The sequence below is a fragment of the Melitaea cinxia genome, chromosome 27 (assembly GCF_905220565.1).
Source record: "Melitaea cinxia chromosome 27, ilMelCinx1.1, whole genome shotgun sequence".
Lineage (NCBI taxonomy): Eukaryota > Metazoa > Arthropoda > Insecta > Lepidoptera > Nymphalidae > Melitaea > Melitaea cinxia.
The window spans coordinates 8,643,085-8,647,873 of record NC_059420.1 but is presented as its reverse complement, the minus strand read 5'-3'; the positions used below and the strand labels follow the sequence as shown (position 1 = coordinate 8,647,873).

The 4,789-nt window shown below is 35.5% G+C and overlaps 1 long non-coding RNA gene across 2 annotated transcripts; it reads right to left on the bottom strand.

The window, feature by feature from the left end:
* Positions 1 to 1,235: 1,235 nt before the first annotated feature.
* LOC123667118 lies at positions 1,236 to 3,111 on the bottom strand. Of its 2 annotated transcripts, none has more exons than XR_006745397.1 (2): positions 3,024 to 3,111; positions 1,236 to 1,688 (listed from the first exon to the last, which is right to left on the bottom strand). It is a non-coding gene; the product is annotated as an uncharacterized LOC123667118 (long non-coding RNA). The 2 variants fall into 2 exon arrangements; XR_006745398.1 differs by having other exon boundaries at positions 1,236 to 1,685; positions 3,024 to 3,097.
* Positions 3,112 to 4,789: the final 1,678 nt, after the last annotated feature.

Sequence of the window (4,789 nt, the reverse complement as noted above, 5' to 3'; positions counted from 1 at the left end):
AAAAAAAGAAAAAAAAAAACAGAAATTGTACCATACATTAGAATAAGAACCGGTCGGTGGACTCACGTCTCTTCTGGAGACATTAAGTTAGTCTAGCTTGAACAGCGATGTTGCTGAGTAACGCCTACCTTGATATAAAAAAATAAATAAAAATAAAAATTGCATGTTTTTAGAATAAAAAAGGACATGGGTTTATAAGCTCGTGGATGTATATCACTTGTAAAAAAAAAATCAACATTATCCTTCAAAAAATGCCGTTATGTTTTTTTTTTTTTGTTGCAAAAAGAGATCTGCCACATCAAATTTACTAAAAATGGTGTTAACTTTCACATGTAAGTATTTTTAATCACATTATTACTGTATACTTCTTTTAAGCCTTTTTTAAACTTAAAAATTACAAATGTTCTCGATCGTGTTGTTTCGGATTTGTTTACGAACACAGGCCGCTCGCCCTCATACAATATGCGGATCGGTCGAGCGACTAATCCGAGTCTAATTTCCGAGAAGTTGCTATCGCCGAGCGATAGTGTTGTTACCAGTTTGTTTGTAGATAGTTATCGATAAAAATGGCAAAGCCAAAGGAGGAGGCAAACATTTTTGATATTCTGATTTATTTATAATATAAGCTTAGCTTAATTTTAATATACATAGTTTTATAATAAAATTGCATTAAATTAAATATAATACAATACTTACGAGTATTAACACATTTTATTAGCATTACTTAGTGTGAAATTCGACCACAATGTTTTATACTAATTTTTGCAGATTTCATAAAGGTCAAATTTAAGGCATACATGGAAAAAAATTGTAACAACAGACTAACTTGGACGCTTACAAGAAATAGTGTCAATTGCTCAAATCATTTCAATACCCCTGACTTTCAAGTGTGGAACTGGCAAGATTAATAATGGAAAAATATACCGAAGTATATGAAAAAATAAAACCCACAAAAATGTATTCGTCATATTTACAAAAAACTCCTTAAAGGTTCTTAAAATGATATAAACAATTAAACATTTAGTTTATTTTTGACATGATAATTATTGTAGTACATAATAAATAAAATCTATCTTTCTAATAACACTTTACCTTAGTGTCATTTTAAAAACCTAATTTTCCTAACTGAGTACTTGAACTTATCGATAATGCGTATCGACAGTTGTTGGGGCCAGTGCCCTGTGCCGTAATGGTTGGGGAAAACTGGTACCCGACGCTTGTTAATGAAAATGGACTGTATTTCTTCAATCGTATATTGTTGTTTAAATTATAAAAAATATATAAAACTTGGACGGCTTGGCGTCGCGAATAAAAAAAATAATAGTGTTGATGGCTCGGCGTCGTGGATGACAATTTAATTTGTCGCCGCTGCGCTCGCACCGGCGCCGGCGCTCCCTACCCCTTCGCGTCGCCCGTACTCGTCAGGCGCGCACGTACTCAAACATACTCCCCGCGTTGAAGAGTCTTCTTCAATATTTACAGTCGGCAGGGGACATCATGTTGAAGGCCCATCTGATTACGCCCTTCCTGGTGCGAATGTTTGCCACCCTTGCAACTCCATCTTCAACCGGAAGCACTCGAAGAATTCGCCCCAGCAATCATATGATTGGTTGACTGGACTTGTCCTTTATCACAACCAAGGCATTCTCCTTCAACGTCTCCTGCGATTGCATCCACTTTGTTTTCTGCTGAAGTAAAGTAACATATTCATTAGAAAACCGATTCCAAAAGTGTTGCTTGAGTAGTTGGATTCTGTTGAATCTCGCAAGAGATGAAATTTTAGTGACAGTGATCACAGACTGCGGTGCGAATAAGAGAGATCGTCCAGTAAGGAGATGAGCTGGTGTTAAAGGACAAAGATCAGAAGGATCGTCGGACAAAGGTGTAAGAGGGCGGGAATTTAATATTGCCTGTACTTGAATTAATAAGGTATTCATTTCCTCGTAGTCCAGAAATGTCCGACTCAAAATACGTCGTAAATGATGCTTAACAGATTTAACGGCAGATTCCCACAAACCGCCGAAATGAGGAGCATAAGCTGGAATAAATGTAAGCCTTATACCTTCCTCAGTCGTGTCTGCCGGTGAAAGCCGCTTAAGAAGTACTGATAAGGCATGAAATGCATCTTGTAACAAATCTAACCTATAATAATAAACCTAAAGCTAATTTAAAATAAATTAAAAGCTTCCACCGTCAGGTTCAAAACATGCTATAAATGCAAAGTTCCTGTTGCTAAATATACAAACTTACAAACGTAAGATTTTATATGCTTGCAGTCTTTTTTCTAGGTACTACCATTACTGGCTGGTATAATAAAAAATAGGGAAATAATACATTGTTATTTTGAAAATATTATAAATCTAGAAATTAAGTTACAGATTATATAGTTTTATTAAACGAAAAAGAAAACACTGACCATCGTATAAAGAAAACAACAAGCAGGCCGGTTCTTAACCTTCGTGAACCGATATCTGCGGGATAGTCCTTGGAAAGCCCACGATTTGGAATTTGAGAAACTTTTTTATATTTTAATATAAAATATATTCTTAAAATAAAAATCTGCGTAGAGTTAAAAGAAAAGAATACCCTAAAGTCGTGGGTGACGCCTTAAGTATTGTGATTATAGATGGAATACAGAACGACGAGGGTATCTGTATGTTATTTAAATTAATACAAGTAGATGGAAGACATTTAATGACCTTAGGTAAAATTATGTAATTATTGCCTCCCTTATAGTCACTTGCATCAGACTCCACTATAAGAGAGGGTGACTGTGAACTATTAAGGAGCTGATTACTGATATCAGAAGTTTGAGTTTTAATTGGAGTCGTATTAAGTACGCCTGCAGTACCATCTAGCTCATGAAATTCATTTAAATGTTCAATAGCGATATCCGAATGCACTGAAGTGTTCATCGTATGCCCAGAACCAAGCCAGTACTGATATTCATCATTAAGATCTGGCAAGTCTATGTTAGGAAGTTCAACAACCTTACGCTTGTGTGAATGTGCATAAGAGCAAACCGGAACCAAGTGTCCCGCGAAGGAAGTGAAAGACTCTGGATCAAGGAACGACCGGCAGATACGAGAGAGTAGTACTGGCAATCGAAGGCCTCGCGTCCCTGAGTCTTGTCCTTAAGCATATCCGACCACTCGTCCAGCTCACTCTGTAAAGCATCGAAATCAGCGTATCATTCGTTAGTTTACTGTGTGTAAGCGATTCCAAAAAATTACTAAAGCTAATAAGCTTTCGCTTAATTATAGCTTGTTTTCCAATCAAATGTTTTATTTGTTTATCACTCATTGTTAATTTTATTAAAATATTTAATATTATTCTCAGTTGTTATAATTTATTAACAATGAGTTATTAATTTGCAATAATTATTTTAAGGATTGTTTTTATAAGCAAAAAGCAAGCAATGTTTAAAGTTTTAGTACTTCAATTCATTAAAATTTTAAAAGCAATTTGTTAGTTAAAAATCATTATGAAAAAGTAAAGCAACTAGCTACTAGTATATGCAATTGCTATTGAAAATAGCTAGGCGCCTGATATTGCAACTACAATAGTACAGTTTTATTTTTGAAATACCGACCTGTAAATAAAAAATTATAAATAAGCCAATTTGTAAAAAAATCAATTTGAATGCGAGCTACAACTAATGAAAATGATGATATAATCATCATTACAGCCTATACAGTCCACTGCTGGACATAGGCCTCCACAAGTTTACGTCAAAAATAACGTGAACTCATGTATATTGCCCATAGTCACCACGCTGGGCAGGCGGGTTGGTGACCACAGGGCTGACTTTGTCACACCGAACACGCTGCTGCCCGTCTTCGGCCTGTGTATTTCAAAGCCAGCAGTTGGACGGTTATCCCGCCACCGGTCGGCTTTTTAAGTTCCAAGGTGGTAGCGGAACTGTGTTATCTTTTAGTCGCCTCTTACGACACCTACGGGAAGAGAGGTGTAGGCTATATTCTTTAGTAACGTAGCCACACAGTACAGTAAGTACAGTACAGTAGTAAGCTATTATTTAATGAATAATAATGCTAATGATTGTAAAAGCTGGCGATTAATTTATTTACGTAGACAGATGCTAAATTTATAAAAAGTTAAAATATAAAAATATTTACGTAAAATATTATGATTTAATCTTATTTCTATAAATGTTATTGGATGAATACTCTGGTTACTGATTATGATAATCTAACGAATCCAAGACTACGAAATAATGAGATGAATAAAATTTCAAAGTGGTAAGAAATTTATTTATTTATTTATTTATTTATTTATTCAGAAATGAATCGAAAATGAAATGATGATTGATGACACTAGGATATGCAACGATCTCACGTGTATCCTTGATGTATGATGATCGCAGCTTCTGTCGTATCCAAGACCTGATGTATTCCTGCTGACTAATGAATTGCTTCTTGTGCGGTAATGTCAGCTATGAGTGCAGCAATGTACCGGCGAAACAACTTGAACAGGAACAATGCAAGGCGGTGACTTTCGCTCGACCTTTGACGTAGCCGTATCGATGTACTATATGCGGCTCGATGAACTATATGTTGAGGCCAGTGCCCTGTGCCGTAATGGTTAGGGAAAACTGGTACCCGATGCTGGTTAATGAAAATGGACTGTATTTCTTCAATCGTATATTGTTGTTTAAATTATAAATAATTGTGTTTGCTCGCAAACGAAAAAAAAACCGACTTCAATTACATCGACGAGTAATACAACGTAGATCGACGAAAAAATAGTAAAGTAGTAAAATCGGTACATC